Source organism: Athene noctua, chromosome 9 (genome assembly GCF_965140245.1).
Source record: "Athene noctua chromosome 9, bAthNoc1.hap1.1, whole genome shotgun sequence".
NCBI classification, from domain to species: domain Eukaryota; kingdom Metazoa; phylum Chordata; class Aves; order Strigiformes; family Strigidae; genus Athene; species Athene noctua.
Genome location: NC_134045.1, coordinates 8,891,652 through 8,912,007, shown reverse-complemented (window position 1 = coordinate 8,912,007; position 20,356 = coordinate 8,891,652).

The following is a 20,356-nucleotide window of genomic DNA, read 5'->3' as shown; positions in this document are numbered from 1 at the left end:
GAAGGAAGATTTTGGAAAAGGCCTCTCCAGGCACCGTGCTATTGTATGGAGACTTTCTCTCTTAGCAGGGTAATGGAGATGGTAGCATTTTAATCTGGGAGCATCCATGAAAGAAGAAAGAGCACATTCTCAGTACCTTGCGGGTTCCTGCCCCCCGCTCCTCCTTGGGCTGCCTCTGCGCACCGCTGGCCGCGGGGCCCTGGACCGCTCAGCCTCCGCGCACTGGGCACCGCTTCAGTTTGAAAGAGGTGGGGCTGTTTCTGATAGTGCTGGTCAGGCTCTGGGGTCACTCAAAAGAAGAATCTGTCCCTTTGATATTTTCCAAGGCTGCCCGCTCTTTCAGGAAGGTACTTTGTGACGTGTGTGTACCGAGCACGGACACTGATAAGGCCTGTGCTAAGCTGCCTGCAGCTCGGAGCGCTCAGCTCACACCGAAACCCACGGAGTGGAGCCTGTTTGGCAGAGCTCTCCAAACCATGGGTCATGGAAACAAAATACATGTAATGTGACGTTAAAAAACATTCTGATTTTGAAACTTGCATGTTTGTTAACTCTGCCTGAAATGCATAATTGTAACTTTGAAAAAGGAATATCAAAGATGTTTTAAAGACATAAACTGTTAACAGGAAAGGCAGACTAACTGAACGTACTCAGATGGACATAAAATTGTCCAATACACTGGAAAAACAAAGGAAAGGAAAAGAAAAAGATCATATCACTAAAAATTACAACATTGGTAATTATATCTGTTTAATAGACTTTCTGAGGATATTAATTTATACCATGTTTGGTCCCTGTGTGTTGTAATTACAAGTCTATTTTTTCACAACTGGCAAAGCATTATGCATACAGAAGATTGCACCCATCATACATGTTAAAATGAAACCAAGCCTCAGTTTATGTTAAATGAGATTCCTTACTTGCTATACCAAGACACTGACACACTAAAAGCTGCGATTCAAACTAAGTAGGATTGCATTTCAATTTAAAAAAAAAAAAACAAACAAAATCAATAAACTGCAGATTTCTTTTGGCCCCAAGCAAATTAAGATTCTCAGTCAGCATTACAACATAATTTTTTTCCAAATAAAAACTAAATAGAATATACAATCACTGTCAGATAAAAGTGTTCAGGTCTTAAGCATTTGTGTGTAGGTGTGTGTGTGCATACATAAAACATACATGCACACAAAACATGAGGAACACGAGCAATGTATTGCAATAATAGTCCTCTTCTTAAAGAATGATTTATATAACAGTGTAAAACTTGAAGTTATCTTTGCTACTATTAAATGCTCCCCAGTATCTCTAGGTGTCTGACTTCAACATATCCTGGAAACATTCTGCTCACATACTGAGTTCTAAGGAACACGAAGCATGTGTCAACTTCAATAAAAGCAGTACAGTTCTTTAATTACCCCATTCACCCAGCAGCTGCTTTAACAAAGTATTTTTCTGAACATGTAAAAATGTAAAATACCAAAAAAATCAGTCATCTATGTGCAGCAACTACTCAGCATCTGACAATAATGGATATACTGAAGGACATAAACGTGAGTCATGCCAAGCCCATAACTCTCAGTGACTGACTGTAAAGCACTTACAGTCAGCATTAAGCTTTCAAAACTCTAACCCTAATCAGTTGTAAACAAAGAAATAAAGACCTCATGGTTATTTTAAAAATCCTAGACACTAGCATATAACTTCAAATAATTGTTCTGCTTTTTCTGATTCACACAGCATTCTTCCCAGATAAAATATGTACTTCTGCATGAAAACAGGCTAGTACATACAAGTTAAAAAATATCAACACCTATTTAAACACATGAGCTAATTATACCTGGCATTTTGGACTTCAGTGGTAATGCTGCTTGCCATAGAGCAGAAAACATCCCCATTAGCCAAAATCAAAGGTGCAGAAGATTCAGAAATCTAAGTGCAGACAAACTCTCCCCTTCTCCAAATGTTTATGCCCTCAAGTCTTTTCATGGTACAGAAGAGCCAACATCATCTCCCCAGGCTGCAGAGAACTTGGAAACATATGACTTCCACGCATTTATTTCAACCTTGGTGACAGCACAGCAACAAAAAGCTCATTAAAAAGAAAAAAGGCAGATAACCAGATGCGATCAACTTGTGATCACTTTTTTGTAACGTGCTAGTAAATGGGTGCCAGCTAACTAATCTTAGCAGAGAACAAACCTAATTTATACACAGCAGGATGCTGTCAGATTATTTTAAACCTAATAATTTCTAGCAGCACGGCAACACTACACTTTGTAGAAGTATACACTTTGTAGAAGACATTTGCTCTAAAAAAAATGTTCACATGCTGTTTGATTAATTTAGGAGGGGGAGGATGGAAACAAAATGAAAGAAACCCACCTAAAGCCAATGACACATAACACACTGCAGAACCAAGCAGTCAGGTGAAAGAGGATCGCTGAAGAAGGCACAGTGTAAGGAGACAGGAACCTTGTCGAATCAGTCATTAAGTGATGCCCCCGCCCCCCAGTCTTTTTTAAGAGAAGTGTAAGAAACTTTGAGTAACTTTTCAGTGGAAGCTGCTATGCTGTGAAGATGTTTGTTACACCGAGATACCTGCCTCTCCTCCAAGCCAAAAGGACATCTAAGGTGACCCAGTCTGACCCCAGGTGTAGCAAAAGCCACAGAAGCCCACGAGGAATTTCTCTACCTCACCCAGCCATTTGTTCAAGCATATACCTCTGTAAAAATATTTCATCTTCATTCAAAAGATAGAAAATCTACAATTCCCTTTCTAATGATTTCTAATGATTCATTGCTCTCATTTAAAGCTTGCACCTTGGAGTTTTTCATCAACTGATTTTTATCTCTGTACATTGTCAACACATATTGAAAACAACTTGAAAATGTTTTGCTAAGTCTGAAGTATGAAAACAGTAATATAAAATCAACTGTCATATTACAGATGTAAAGATTATTTTCAGGAATTCACATTTTATTCAACCACATTTGAACTGAAATTAAAGGAGTTAAAAAGTAACCATATAGTACCAGTTAAGAAGGTAATCTATGTTTTGTCCAACGTTATTTGTGGAGAACATACATAAAGATCATGTGTTTATAACAGCATAATAATAAACACATGATTATGTGTGGAATCCTGAGAGATTCATACTGAATGCAGCAATCACCAAAGAGCCAGGGAGTCTAGTTGAAACCAACCTATTATTTGGAGTATTTATAAGAAAAAAAAATATCTGTCTGCTCTGAAATTTTGTTTGCTTTTTAGCGGTACATAAACAGTATGACAACCTTAACTATAGTATTTGATCATTTTAAGTGCCTGGACGTAAAATTTTACTTGTGGGCATAACACATTCATGACAGTGCTCTACATAAGCTATATGTTATTTTGCAATACTGGTTTAACTACGTATTACCACTTAAGCAGGCAAAAAAAATTATTAGGCAATCACAAGCATTTCATTAAATATTTAAACCTCAGTATTACAATAGTCCATATCAAGATAAAAGAATTATATGAATTACAGGCTGTCTCAAAGAGCTGTGGAGGGTCATTTCCCCTTAGCTCACGGTCAGGAGAGACATTTGACAGCCCTTTGGAGGAGGGGCATCACTCCTGGACTCCGTACAGATGTCAAGAGCTCAGCCATAGCTTGACCCCAGGCTGCCAACCCGGGGCACAGCTCCCATCCCTGGAGCCATATCCACTGTTGCAGAGATTGGATGGGGGGCAAGCTGGAGATTTTGGAAACTATGTGGTTGGTGCTTTGCCTCCTTGAACTATGCATGCACCAAGTACTACACTGCAAGGATAGGCCAAAAAAGGTAAGAAAGAATTTGACAAAAGAGTACAACACACAGCAAAGTTAACTCAAAACTGACAGAAAAACAATAGGTTTCACACTTGGTCATACCATAGCTACCTCCTTTTCACATACAATTTTAAAATACTAGTGACTTCTAAGTTTGGGCATGTACCCAAATCATTTTGTAAGCCATAGTCCTAAGAGCTGCCATGCCTCATCTCTTCAGGTCACTTTTTCAGATGTGTTATTTCCCTCCCTTACATATGGCACATGAGAGAGGCCACTTCTTCATTCTTTAGCACAGGGCCACTTAAAAGATATTGGATGCCACACTAGCTGAGCTGGAGGCGTAGTCCTTTCTGTGAGTGAACCGAGCTCTTTTCATCTAGCAGTGCCCCAAGACGAGACACAAGCAGCATTGCTGCTCTCAGGTTTCTGACTCATCAGAAAGCCTCTTGGTCTTTGTACACCCAAGCCATCTCTGGGACGGCACCTACACTCCACAGCCCTCTTTGCAAGAAGGGTCAGTGTTGAAGGAAGGAGCTATTTAGCGTACTGTTTTCACTCAGTATGCCTTCCAGTAGCAGAGATCATCCACACCATTCTAATTTTAGCAAGGGGAGCACCAAGAGCTTGGATGCCTCACCGAACTCCAGCACATCAGACAGTGAGGCAGCAGTGGACAGCATGGACTCTCCTGCTGGAGGTGTTCTCCCCTCTTTGAAGAGGCAGCTCAGGGCACCACCTCTCAAAAACAGTGCTCCTGAGGTATGTGCTGGCTGAGGCAGACTCTTTGATAAGTAAAACACAACAGTGTGTTCTCTAGATATTGGAGACATCTGTACAATTGACCAGATACATTTTCCTGAAAGAGGTGTCCTGTCACAAACACACACAGCCCCATCTCTCTCCTCTCACACAGGCACACACAAGGAGTAAGTCAAAGAGCACAGGTTTATTTTATATTATACAGCAGGTCCCTGAAATGTGAGTATTATACATGACAGAACTGCACAGGTAACATGTCTGATTTTTGCCACATCTTAAAGATGTAACTGTACCTGCTGAAAAGACTACACCACCACCAGCTCCTCAACAACCCTCTTGTCAACACACCATCTTTTCCAGATACGTTATCTGTGCAGCTGGTCTGTGCATTCCCTGCCCATTCATCAAAATGATCTGGGGTGTTAGTTAACTAGTATTTGATAACATGATTAACTTTGGCTGAAATAAGTCCGGGTGTGCTCAGGGAAACAGTTCAGTTTGCTTCCCTAGCAGGGGCAATAACCTGTGGGAGAGAACGAGCAAGCAAGTGTGCACGAAGCCTCCTTCTTTAACCAGCACAGCTGCGGACAAAGGAGGCTGTATCTCTTGCCTTCTCTGAAGTTAATCCCAGCAGTTTAAAGCAGACTTGTGAAAAAAACATGAATGTGAAGTTACCCTAAAATGCTACTCCAAGGACACATTAGTTCCACTAGAGGCAAAGTATAAGCAAGACACAGTAGGTCGAGTTCTAGTCAAAGAGATTGCAGAGAAAGTAAGAGCTAATAATTCTTAATTTGGCATAACATGACATTCCCAACAGCTTCTGTCTCTCCTTCCAGTAATTGTGTCTTGGCAGTGTACATATTTAAAAAGTCATTGCACAAAAGACATTTTCTGTTGGGACAAAAAAAAGCAAAGCACCTTTCTTTATAATAGTGTCATTCTGAAAACTGAAGATGCTTTCACTGAAAGGAAAAATATGCCGATCAAAACATGAAGAGGACAAAACCTCATTCATTCCTTATTTGTTTAAGAATTACTAAAAAGAAACAGTTTTGCAGGAGGCTAAGGCAACAGTAATTTAGACAATAATAAATTGAGCATTGTAAGAATAACTGTTCCATTGAATAAAAGAATTCTGGGAAGAAACTTTTCACACGGAATTCAACAGACATTCAAACAAATGAATGAAGTATGCAAGTTAAATTACTTCAAAAATAAAGACTTTCCAGCGGTTTACCATAATGACAACATTGTATAGAAAGATACAATAGCTCTTTGTAGCCTAAAAATTGTCAGGTTTATTTTACAAAGATGACTTCCAAAAGCGTCTTGTCATGACAATTGAGTTCTGAAGAAAAAACAACCTGTCATTGATAAATAGATGAAATTAACTGTCATTAGAACCACTTAAGCACTCCTCCTTCCTGTTATCCTTCTCATCTCGGCAGTAACTGATAAGAAGATTTCAGGGAGGCTCAATCATTGATGGCAGGATCTAGAAAAGAAACAATTTTGCATACAGTTATCATTCACATTCACAGCTTCGACTTACTGTATTTTACTAACCTACACTTAATGGGCTTCCTTCTGCCACTGGCATGAGCACAATGGACCATCTACTTCATACAAATCACCACTCACTGCTGCAATTACACCTTGTACCATGAAAATATTGTAGTGGTTGCATGCTATCACATTAATAGAGCACACAGAGGTACCATTAACAAGGTCCCGTTATCCCACAAAGTATGAATAGCTAATATCAGCCAGTGCATTAGCCAGTACGAATCAGACATTACTCATCATCATGCAGTTTGTTACTTATGGGACAAGGTTGAACTTGAAACCAGTAGATTTCTCTGTAGCTTCTGGAAAAATATACCACTTGTCCACAGAAACATACCACCGAAGTGAGAAAAGGACCAGATGCAACCATGACAACAGAATTAACGAAGAGGAAATCTACAACTGCATGTTTTCCCAAAAATCATCATCCAAGACTTTGTTTCGCTAAGCAAGCAGCTTCTTTAAAGAGGACAGAAGGAAATGGATCGGTCAAAGAAAAAGACCTTAGCCTTGCATAACCAGACTAATTCCGGTGCGTCCCCAGAAGGCTGTATGCATGGCAACCTCACTTCCAACACACAAAGTAATTAATTGAATTCCGCATTAAAGCTACCATGGCACACCTCCACCTTGGCAGATTTCTAGCTGGCTTTAATCTTTTCCATCTTCCACATGCCAGGTTCCTCACACCAACTGGCCCTCAGTGACAGCTGAGTTTTTAATGCCATGCAACACCTTGACGCAAACAGGTTTTGCCCTTTCTTCCTTCCACCTTTCACTATACTACACTGCCATTTAGTCACTGCACTGACATAACTACACTTTCTTCTACTGCACTGCAGCTGTACATCTACTGACATGACAACAGGAAGCAAGCGTCTTCATCTCTACAGGAACATAGCTACCTTTTTGGTTAGCAACTTGCATCCTTTTTCGTGTCGAGGACAGAGCATATGGTCCTTCGATGGGACATCAAAATAAATATGACAGGTCAGTGCAATCATCATACTGAATGCATTCAAATGATGCCATATCTGAAGTGAAATGTGTGCACATAATAAAGATTCAAATGACAAAAAAATCCCCTACCCTTTATCCCTCCCTGAATTATTTATGAATTCTGCAACTCCAGCTGTTGCCACCAGCCCAAGGACATTACTTCATTTTGGGAATGACACTTCATATTAAAAGATAAGTTAACAAAACAAAAAAAGGACACTGTGGACCCTCCTTAAAGGCCACAGCAAAGCATAATACATCTTTTCCCAGTATTTACAAAGGAAAATAATCGACAATCAATTCAGCTCATGTTTCTCAACTTGTTTCCGTAATTCCAGACACAGATTTCAACACTCATGCATTAAGTCAGCCATGCCTTTTTAAACCCTTGCAGTTAGACAAGACTCTCAGAGCGTCCTGTATCCTCCCCTTATTTTTTAGGGTTATTCCCTTATGTCACCATACCAAGGACTCTGTGATAGTACTGGCACTCAAGTTAGTGAATCCTAGCACATAATATGGTCATTCCAAGAAAATATGAGTATTCTGCATACATGGAATTGCTTTTGATAAAAGCAATTATTTGTTCATAAATTAAAACAAAAAGAAACAACAAAAGCCCCAAAGAATTGGTTTCAACTAACCATGACATTTACTTTAGCAAATTCACTTTGTTCTGTCTCCCCACTTAGGGACTGCTCTGATTCAGGTTCCATCATATATTAGTTCTCAGATATCAAACAAACAAGTTGAGGGAAGGAAGGTTTAGCCAGTAAGCATGATTTCCATCACCTACCTTTACATGCCCTCCCCCCTCCCACCAACTAAAGCAAGTTCATAGTTTATTGGTAGAGCAGAGAACACAGAGGCAGAATAAATAGGGGAAAAAAAAATAAAAAAATCAACCATTGGTTTTGATTGCCACCTTATTCATAATGGAATTGGACAAAAGCACCAGCTTCCCACTACCAGAACATATCGCAACACTGTGTTTGTGTCAGGCCTGAAATGGGGCAAAATTTGCAAGTCCCCAAGTGTCAAGGGACATATGACCCCTAAACATTAGCCTGTCACGATTTACCAACAGACTCTTCTCCACTACAAAGAGAATTACCCTGTTCTTACCCATGACCTTCATTTCAGTGTTTTCTGCTTTTACTTTTACCTACCTGAACAGTAGTTGGGTTTATGCCCTGCTCCTAGAAGATATCAAAAGCCACAAGAATTTTTAACTGATTAATGATTTGGGATTGCTGTTTGTTTTGTTTCTTTTTTTTTTTTTCCTCCTCCATAGTCATCTGAAAGTGGAGCAATTGTAGCAGTTCTGACACTAAAAGGAGATGAGTGAATAATAAGAGCTTCCAAGGTACCATCATCAATCTCCAGTATCACCCACAAAGCTTGCAAGCCATTTGTTAGCTTCCTGCAGCCACGAACACACCATTTGCCACTAGTGACAAACACACAGTTCAGACCTGAACCAGAATGCCAAGCAGGCAGGTAGTAAATTAGCAAACTCATCTTTGGGAGAAGCAGCAAGAGATGTTACCTCTCTTGCAAGTGAAACAAGCCAATGGCTTGCAAGCAGAGCCCACTTTGGTTTAGCTGTCAGCAGTACTTCCATCAGTATCTGCTTTTGTTCAGTTTGGTACCACTGAGCTCATGCAGTGTTATTCAGGAAAAGGAGATGTAGTTAAAACAAACATTTATTTGCCCTTCAGTCTGCATCAGAACTGGCACCCAGCCCTGAACAGTCTCCCTCTTCCTCATGACTGTGGGAAAGCTACTGAAAGAGGACCTTCCCTTCCCATCTCCTGCTGTTGGCCAAAGAAACAAAAGGTACAGAAACAAAGAGAACAGGCAGAGAACCTGGGATGTGTAAAATACCACTGAGTAGTTAAACGTTACCAGCTGAACATTAATTTCCATGAGCCCTAAATGCTCCTGTTGTCACTGCTATATATTCGAGGTTATTACTCCCGCACCATTAACAATTCTCCAGGTGTTATACACAAACCCTCTCAAAACTACAATTGTTTATAATTGTAACCCTCTCAAAATGTGCATCACATTTTTCTTGAAAATTAACAAATTAAAAACAGGAACATATCTCACATTCCAGGGTTGCCATTTAACTCTCAATGCCACAGGTTCTCAAGTGCCTCCTGAAATACTTTCTAGCTGTGCTAAAGGAATGACATTTGGAAAAATCACCTGTGTGCTGACAGGAAAACATCCTTCTGAAGATTTTCACAAGCTAGTTGGATGCAATTGAAGTCAGTCCTCAGAAAATAAGGAAAGTCATCTTCATGCCCAAACATGCTCACTAAATGCTTCTGGCTATGACATTATTTCATAATTGACACATTATACACAAACATCTCAAGAAAGTATCTTTTTGCATATGTCTGGATTACACAGCTATTTATACCCAGTGCTTTTGCAGGCCTTCTCAATGTTACACAATGCTCTTGAATACAAATGACAAATTGATCCTTTCAGATGATAGGGTTTTTTTAACGTTCGATATTTTTAATGTTAAAAAAATTGTAGCTCAACGTGGTCTTTAATCTAATCCTTACCCTGAACAACTGAAGTACATCCATATTAATCTATTAGATGCTTTTCCACACCACACCTATGGCACTGCATAAATTACTATAATTTAAATGAATTACTGCTTGAAAATTCTCATTTGGTAAGAAACATGCAGCATTGCAAGGCACCAGAGAGAAAAATGTGCACTGCAGTAACTAAGTTTTATAACACAGTATATCTAGGTTCTCATAAACCAGCTATTCTAAGTTGTTAAAGGACAAGAATATTAGACCAATCACATAGAACACACATCAATATGTCCAAGAAGTCAATAATATGAAACTGAATCTACGGTTTATTTAGATACATTTCCATGCCCATATATGCAGAATCCACTTGAAAAATACCATTAAGCTGGCTGAAAAATATTATTTCAAAAGGCATTAACACCAATAGTAACTCTATCTCTGCCCTGGATAACTTGCATTTTTCTCTTTAAACGTTTGATCTGCTGAAACACATCAAAGAAAAAGAACTTGAGGGAAAAAAAAAAAAAAACAAAAACCCAAACCAAAAAAACCCCTGAGTTCTTTTGTTACATTATTCTGCATATTACTACTGTTTAAGGATGACTTGTTTAAGACTGCACATTTCAACTACCTAACAGTAAAGAATGAAAAGCTTCTTGCTACAAGCTAAAAAGAAAGTCTTTACCATGCTCCTTGAAGAGCTCATTTTCACATTACTCAGGCTTCATTATGCTGAATCAATATTCGTTTAGTCACTGGGGTTATTGACATATTTTAAAATAAAAGTATACCCTTCAGCTACTGCACTCATTACGGGTAATTTGTCTTGTCAGGGAGCAGGGAATATTATCCCAGTCTTTCAGGGGCTGACAGCCCATGGAAATACCTCCCCTTGGTTACAACTGTAAATAATTTTAAGGTAAAATATTGAAAAATCAATGACTGTTTCCTGCAATCTGTCACAAACAAATCAATCATAATCTGCACAGCCAGAGAGTATGATTTGAAGGAGATGAGAGCAGATGTAATTCTTGGCTGGAATCTCTCATTTCAAAATCACTTCACATAATGGTGTCATCATTTAAACACTTAGCAGTCACTGCAACTGCCACTCATAACATCTAGTTGGACAAAACCGCAAGGAAGAGGAGGAGAAATGCCACTGCTGTTATGTAAACAAACACTTCATTTAAATGGTTGCAACATTAGCAAATTTCACAGATGTAACAGCTAGGCTTGTCTCTCCCCGCAAGTCCAAGATGCTTTTCTTTCTCAATATAAGATTGTCTATAAATTAGCCTCTCAAAATGCAAAGCATTTCAAAACAAAACTAGGCTTCACCAAAGGTGAGCAATAATATCTGGTACTAACACTATTTCTAAAAATATTTCTAATTCCATTCACTCCAAATTGCTCATAACAGAATTATGCATCAAATTCTCAAGAGATTAAGAAAGGAGAATTGTCTGAGGTACCTTTGTCTTTTTAAGAGCAATAAGGATTTCAGTGCTTCTTTGTCCTCTATGTATTACATTTCACATCTAATTTTTCATTAAGCACACACCAACTCAACTTTAGTGTCGGTAACCACTGCAGAATACGGGGGAAAGAAAGTCATAACCTACATAAATTAATTGATAATATATTTTCAACTTGCACTCAAAGAGATTAACTGTTGTATATGGAATTACATTTGTATAAAGGATCAATTTATACATAAAGAATTAACTACTGTGCAGTCAAAATGCTATAAACTAATCTTTGTAAATGTGAATCATTTGTGTAAAACTAATCTATCCTTATAGAGTAACACTAATGCTTGGACCGAAATTATCTCCTCATTTGTTCCCCCACCTCACCCCAGACTACATTTTCACCCAGACACTGTACAGTGTTCAAGAGACTTCTGTGCACATCAGTCAAGACAAAAAAGCAGCAGACAGGATGAAATTGTTGTGCAACTGCAACCATGGGGCCTAGGCCGGCATTCCTCGCACAAACAAAATTCGTGAATGCTCATGGAGTGCTTCATTCTGGAGTCTATAATTTGAGCTCTTAATCTTTAATGTGCAGAGCCTGTTATCACATATTCATTTTAATCACATTAACCTTACCAATTCGTATTTCTGAATATTTATCTCACAACTGTGAGACTAAGGAAAAAAAAGTGCAATCAAAAAGATGAAATTATTTTCTCTTTTCTTGAAAAAAAATCCCTTAATACAGTTTTTAAAAATGAAAGAATACAGCATATTGTACATCTGAGTAAACCTCTCTAAGGTTTGCCTTCCTTTAAAGCAGGCTTTAAATCTCTTTATCTTCTACATGGAAAACACACATCTCTAAGTCTTTATTGATACACATCAAAACCACTATTGTTTCTAGCAGCTGGACAAATTCGCTTTCTTCGCAAAATAAACTAGTAAAAAACCAGAAACTAAAGTCTTAGCCCGAAGAAACAGTTACTGCCTTAGAGGCTAACTAAGTGCAGGAAAACTGCAAGTACCAGCGGTGAAGTGAATCAGCTTATCCTGGGGAAAGGCCATTCTATTGTGAAAGGAAGCGGGAGGAGGCAGAGGGTGAGTAATCACTAAAAACAAGAGCAGCTCCTAGAAATGAGTTGCAGTACCTTACTCTTTCACTGGATGAGATCTATAATGAAGCTATCCGATACAGAGACAGCCTCAGGCTCATCAGCCCTTTTAAATCTCCTCACTGGCCAACGGATGCTCACAGGGGGAAGACCCTGCTTACTACTTTAAGGCATTCTGAGAGGGAGAAGCAGTGTGCCATACCGAACGTGTTGGCATCTTCCTCCAGCGTCAAGTTGTTATCTCTTGTGACAATCACCTGATTAGGTGGGTCAAGAATCACAGAAGACAGAAGAGATACATTCCACCTACGTGCCAGTTCTCCTTTTGTAAAAATGAATGCAATGACTCTTCCCCTCCATTGTAAGGCACTTAATAAATATTAATTATTATTATTAAGTCAGTCACATCTCCCAGACAACACTGTCAGATCTTTTCTTGCAATATTTGAGAACTATTGGGCTCAAGAGGGAGCTCCCACAAGTTTCAGACGGAAAGACTTGCAAATTCCATCCTTGGATGCAAGAGGTCACAGAAGGCTGCGCTACAGCGGACATTTCGCAACTGCTCCCAGACAAGGGAAGCCCTAAGAAGAAAGGGCAGCATGTGCCGCGGCACTACAGATGTTTATGGAGAGTTCACAGGCCTGCACTATGAGTGCCATTTTCTGCTGGACAAAGCATTAAGATGCTGTAACAGCTAAGAGGACTGTGAAGTGTTTCCGGTTAAGAAGTTAAACTATCTTCAATTTCTTGAATGAAAGAGTATTTTTCTTCATTCCATCTTTCTCAATAAACAAAAGAACTACAGGTTATGGAAAGAGCTGAAAAAAAAGAAGAGACCCTGGCTTAAAAAAAAAGCTAGTAGCACTTCCTCTAGTACCCACCTTCTCGACTGACTGTTCTCATTCATAATGTTCATTTAAGCCACTTGTATATGTTCATTTAATGCAGCTCCACAGAGCCACAGAACAATAAAGCAGTGCAATACTACATCATGCAATATTACTGATATTACACTATTATCAGTACTCTACCTAATGAGGTTTATAAAGTCTTCATGTTTGGGTGTTAAAGAAGAATCCTGCTTTGAAGTAGCTCCTGCCTTCCAACTCTTCCCTTCTTCAGCATTGCTTAGACCAGTCTCACTGAGCTCATCTGGAGAGGATAAAAAAAGAAAGGAAAAAGAGCGAGCATACTTATTACAATGCTTGTCATCTGCACCACATGATTTTCTTAACAGAAACAGGACTAAAGCTGATATGTCTGGAAACATTAATTCTGCATTTTATTAGAGACAGAATCCAGTACCACAAAGGAAAGTGCCACTACCATAATGCTTTACTTAATGAATCATAACATACACACAAAACAAATTACTTACCATTAACTCTGAATGGGACTTAATATGGCCAGAAAGAGCTGCAAGCCCAGATGCATTCTGGCTTTCTATGAGGTCTCTTCCTGTACTCAGGGGGGTACAGGATAAGATGGACTGCTGGATTCGTTTTCCCCATCATGGACCTTACTGCTTCTGCTCTTGGGTGCATCCTATAAAGGCAAAAATGGACATATGAAGAACAGGGAAATGGAACAAAAAGATAGTATTTGTTACTAATTAAGTCAGGAGGTTTCTCTTACAAACAGAGATTAGACTGAGCAATAATGCAAGGCTTTCGTCACCTATTGATCTAGCACGTTTGTTCAATCCCACAGACACTATATTAGTACCATATCCCACTGCACAGCGTTCAATTCCGCATTTTCTAAGAGGCACACCACAAGCAGGCGTCTATGGAAATTAAAGATCTGGAATATGGAAATTTAATGGCATTTAGCTAATGAATCAGTGATAGCATTAATAACTGACTTTTACTCAAAAGCACAACAGCTTAATAAATTATATGAGTATGGACGCCAATTTAAACCTGAACATTTCTGAGAAAAGCAAAGGGTTCCAGTTAGGTAAACAGAGGCACAGAGGTTACATGGACAAATCTAGGTCACAAGATGTGCCAGAAATTGAATAAGGAAAGCAGCCCACGATTTAAGACTCCCAGACCCTTCTCTACTACCAAGTCTTCCCATCACCTTCTCAGTCAATATAAAGAAAGTCTCAGCCATTCTGCAGCCTCCTCCCAGACAGCTATCTGGGTGACCTCAGTTTAAGTCTCACTTAGTGACACAGTAGCATAGTTTATACCACAAAGAGTATCAGCTGGATTTTAACTGAAGCAACAAAGTAAATACTGAAATAAACTTAAGAAAAAGCAAAGAGCAAAAAATACCTTTAAAATAACATTTGAAACCTAGGCTCTACAGAGCTGTCCTCTTCCCAGGAGACATTCATGGACCCTAATGCCTCCAGAAGCTGGGATGGGGCAAGGTCCTCCCTAGACAACAGCCAAGCAGTCCACACAAACAAAGTAATTCTTGCACCATCAATATCATAAAGAAGTTGTAGGCACCTTTTTATAATGACAGAGTATTCTTAATAAAAGCTTCAAGCAGGTTTTATAGCTGCATATTATCCAATGAAACCAGTAATAAACAGCACTGTAGCATTATTTAGTGCAACTCCAATACGCCAAGAGTCACAACCTCAGTTTTATTTATCACACAGGCTAAAATGTTAGTTCTTGGCTTTACAGTAGCAGCCAAGCCTGTAGCTATTTTATCCCAGCACACTGCCATCTGGATATTGATACTGCGCTACGGGATATGAAAGAAGAGCATAGTTACCTAATGCAGCTTAATTGAAAACAGAGGACCTACATATTATACCATGCATTATTCTACACAAAATTAAATCTGAAGGGCATGAAAAGTTCCGTAGATGTCAGCAGAGAATATTTCAGAGGTAAACACTGGGTTCTTGATCAGCGACAAGAATGCTGAGAAATACTGTGAAAAAGATGTGCTCATGAAAAGAAAAAGCTAGTTTTCACTCTGTTGGGGGGAAAAAGAAAAGCTCAGGAAGATGCATCTCCTTTGGGAAAAGTAGGAGACTAATCAGTCTCAAGTTTATCAGTAAACTCTGATCCACATTTACCTTGAAAGGTCTGTCTGGCTTCCTTTTTTCCTCAAACAATTATTTATATTAAAAAAAAAGGAGGTTCGGGCTCTACAAATACACTCCCTTTAATCTGCAGAAAACAGCTTCAAGAATCACTCGCACTTGCATTATCCACATTAAGGAACAGAAACTAAAAAGCTCTAATATTAATAAAAATCAGAAATTAGAACTATTGAAAAGAATTCTTTGAGTGTAAGGCTAGAAAGGCTACCTGGCTTTACATTTCTCCTCAGAAAGGTAATGCTGAGCCTTCACAAATACTGGCCATAAGGACTGCAAAAATATGCAAGTAAAATAGATTAAAACAGAAACTCTTTTGAACACAACACTGCTATTAAAAGTCACCCACCTCTAACACCCACACTGGAGGCCAGATTCCAGCTACAGGAGCTCCCACCACGCCACAGCACCTGCGGTCAAAAGGGAATCTGCCACCATATGGAATGCTACGGGCACATGCATGTCCCACAGAATGGCACGGGGAGCCACAGCCATCCTTCCCGCTGAGGTGCTCCTCTCACAATAAGGAGCCAACTAACAGTAGATGTGGCTTGCCTTAAGTGAAAAACTTGTTTAGACACGAAAAAGAGCAGTTTTAAATTTTTTTTCCACTCAAGTAAACCATTAGGAGAGTCGATTTTCTGCATATGCTCATGGAACTGTAAGCAAAATAAACCCTAAAGACATTCTTAACTTAGTCTATATTATGCCAACAAATTCAAGCAAATCGTGCCATTTAAGGTAATTACAAGAAACTTCAAGGAAACTGAAATACAGTTTCAGGTTCTCCCACGATACTGTCAAGATCTTTGGAGTTACATATTCAATAACTACATGCTTAACAGGCATGCCAGCTGCACTTCTGCGTATGGTTTTATTCCACATACTAAACAGGTTTGCTGATGCAATTTAAAAAAGGACTCAGACTGATAATGAGGTTTCTTTTAGCAGACAAGAAGTGATTTTACACAGAAAGGCTTGCCGAGAAAAACAAAAGTCTATCTACGCTACCCAATACCCAATTGCTGGACAGAGAAATGAAGAGTTATTGTAGGCATTCACGAGTTTACACCTGGGTCTCAGGCCACAAACACAGAGAGCGCTGACAAGGAGAGTCTCGGGCAAAGTAAGCACAGGCAGAAGAAACAACAGAGGAGTTCGGGGTGTCTTGCAGAGCTCTTCCCGAGATCATTCACATAGGCTAAGAGCCACCCAACACCAGCACTTTCATGGCAAGAACTGACCCTGTAACTCCCAGCACTTCATCTTAGGGAAGCCAGCTGCAACACACACGAGTTGTATCTGCAGGAAAGTGCCCTTAAGTTTTACTGCTGACACTTCAACCAATATTTTAGTTGAATTGTTTTAGCTCTGTCTCAGCATAATAATATATTGATTTAACAGAGAAAAACACAAGCCCCTCCCTCCTCTTTGCACACTAATTAGTTTTACTTCCATGGTGGTACAAAGGTGAGAAAAGGAAATTATTAAAAAGACAAATATTCACATATATTTATTTTGCTCTGTTATTAGTTGTTACTACTTTTAAATACACTGTATAAAACATCTATTAGCAGATGTTTCCAGCAGCAATTTCCACTACCATCTGAGTCTTAGTATTTTGTTTACAGGGACAGCTTTAAACAAAACAGTATCTGGGAATGGGATTTTTTTTAATTATTATTTTTGGTTGGTTGGGTTTTTTTAAAGAGGATTCCCTTTAACATCACATACAGATCTCTTGGTAATATATTAACAAATTCAAGTGGACAAACAAATTATTCAGTAAGTGTCTAAGGTCATGTATGCTGATAAAGAACTATCAAAAAGGTTTTGAGAAAACAGCCTCCTTCTCATCTACCACTGCAAAAAGAAAAAAAAAAGTTGAAATGATCTCCTAATGCATCTCCCTTCATAATTCATGCCGAAAGATGACATTTTCTCAGGATCTTAATTAAGATAATGATGAACACCTGTGTCGGCATTCTTTGGCAAGACAGCATTATCCATCATAATCTTTTAAGTACTCTCAAAAAACCCCAACAAAATCGTATGACGGAACCAATCTGTTGCCTCTCCTTGCATTAACTTTTACATCTCAGACACACACAAGAACGATTAGATCTTTAAAGACTGCAATAAAAGCAGGCTCGTTAGATTTTAAAGTTTCAACAGAAAGTAGCTATTAAAGTAATTAAATTAAGGTGCATCATATCCAAGACACCCAGGTTTAACTCCATCCACTACAAGACACCTGCAACCAAAGCACTTACAGTTAGAGCCTACCAATAGCTAGACTTTTACAAAATAGTTTGCTGTTATTTTCAAGATCCTCCTGCCTCTTTTCCCCCTCCTGGAAAGAAAATATTCACAGCTGATCCCTATTATATGTTCACATTAATTTATTAAACTATTTTACGATGTACCACATGTTTGCACACCCTAAATGAAATTATGCAAATGAAACCAGTGGAGAAAAACAAATATGCAAGTTCAAATATTGCTACATTTTGGGTCACCACATTTTGTGCAGTCAAATTCAAGTTCCCCTTGTGTCAAAAACCCTACAGGAGTCTGACTACTAAAGTAAGCAATGACCATTTTAAACTGCCTTGCAGGACCAGTCCATCAGAAGGAAGGCTATAAAAAGAGTGACTTTAATTATTTATTTATACAAGCTGAATTTAAATTCACGGGACTTAATTTAAATAAAGCTAAGAACGTAGAGCCAGCCTATAAATCCTACCCATGGTTAAGTAAGAGTTGAATGGTAAATGTTGCTTCTGTTGCATTAACGGTTTAGCTTCCAAGAAATTCTGAACAAAATATATAAAGAATTTTAATATCAACTTGCACTTATATCATTTCACTGGCAGCTGCAAAGCAAATAAACACCTAATACCAAGAACTTACCATACCTTCAAATGTTTGTGCCTTCAGTAAAAATGAAAGGAAGCAACAAATGTATCCTCAAGCCCCACATTTGTTAGTAGAACTGACAGAAAAACGTAAACAAGATTTTTGAAACAAACGTATTTCCCTTTAATCAAAGGGCTGAAAAGTCCTGCAAAGCAGATTAGTCTTAGGCTTTCACATTTTAATATGCTTCTATCAGAGGAAAAAGTTGCTGTGACTAGTCATTCAGTAGAGCTATCAATGTGCAAATAAAGCAGAAAATAGAGACATCCTTAAGAAATGAGTTTCAAATTTGATACAAAGTGAAGGTGACAGCCACAGCAATAGAACTATAAACTAAATGTTTCAATATCTGGAAGAATTATCTACAGTTCTTTTAAAACGGCAAAGAATATAATAACGGCATAATGTGGTGAGAATGTCGGTTTGATAGACACTTACAATACTGATGGCATAAGAGTCCTATCGCTACCGTTTATTAATCAGCTCTATTATGTTGCAATGCATGAAAGTATGCATGAACTCACCAGTTTCCAAAATGTACGCCTACAAAAGCAAGATTAGTAGAACACCAGAAATAAAGAGGGTAATTTTACATGACGTTAACCTTACCTCTTCCTCGAAAAAGTCAGATGCCATGGGAAGACGGTTAAAACTTCGGCTTCTCCCTACAAAGAAAGGGGCAAGGAAAAGCGGTTATTTATTCTACTCACGTATAAAATTAACGTTAAATGTATAAAACTTTACCAGACGATAGCTCGCTCCTCGAACACGGGATATTGTCAGAGGATTACGACTGGAGCGCTTTTGAGTGGAAAAAGAAGCGCGGTGCTTTGGAGCGCTAGCTGACATGAACCCAGGGACAAACACCAGTGACACCGTGCAGCTGAAAACTGATGAAAGTGCACACCTGTGTGGATTGAGCATGTAAGAGAGTGCGGCCCGGTGTCAGCCCTTCCCGGCTACCGGGGGCAGAACCCACACGGATTTTAAAAAGACGAAAGATGGTACACCACCACATAAAAAAAATAAAGACACCTTTTAAAAAAGAGAAAAAGGAAAAAGAAGAGAAAGGAGGGAACCGCCAGACAAAGCGCTGCTCGACAGCGGCGCCGAGGAGGTGCCGGGACCCACCTCGCCTCGCCGGCCTTCCGCACGCCGCTCCCGCGATCGCCGCCTTACTGCGGGGCCCGGCGCGGCAGCGCCCCCCGGCCGGGCGCGGGCGGACACCGGCCCCGGGACCGCGGCCCACGGCGGCTGCGGCGCCGCCGCCTCCCCGGGAGCGCCCGCCCGCGCGCGGGGCAGCGCCCAGGCCCGCCCAGCAGGGGGCGCCCCAGCGCGGCGGGGCAGCGCCGCCACAGGGCCCCGACGTGCCGCCGCGCGGCGAGAGGCGCTGCCGCCGCCCCGCTCCCCCGCCTCGCCTCGCCCCGCCGGCGCCTTGGGCTGCGCGGAGCCCGGCCGGGCCGGGAGGCGGGAGGCTCGGGCCGCAGCGCCTCCGCGCGCCGTCCCGCCAGCGCCGCCCCCGGACTCCCCAGCAACCGTGCCGCCCCTCCACACCCCCTCCTCGCCGCGCGGAGGGACAGGTCTGCCGGCCAATGGGAGAAGGGGAGGACCCACACCCGGCGGGAGGAAAGCCAACCATGTGCCGGGAGGGGCGGGGGCGGGACTGGCGGCGCCTCGGCCTGCTGGGTAGTGTAGTGCGGGCGGCGCCCGCCCCGCCGGCGGCGGCCCTGCGCTGACCCCCCGAACACGTCCCCCCGCGGCGTCTCTTCCCGCCGAGCCGCCCCCGGGCCCCACGGCGGGGCTGCTCGGGAAGGCTCAGCCTGCTCCCCGCCGTTTGGCGGGGAGCTGTGGCCACGGCCGCCGGGACGGAACCCGGGAGGGAGGGAAGGAGGGAACGGGGCGGTGTCGGTGTCGCCTCTTCGGCGACCCGGGGAGCTCCTGCCCCAGCCTGCCCGTTTTAAAACATCCCCTCCCTCTTCTCGTCTCTGCGTCCGTCCCCCTGGGGCCAGCGGCGAGAGGGATTAGGGCCGAGAGATGCAAAAGTTACTAGATC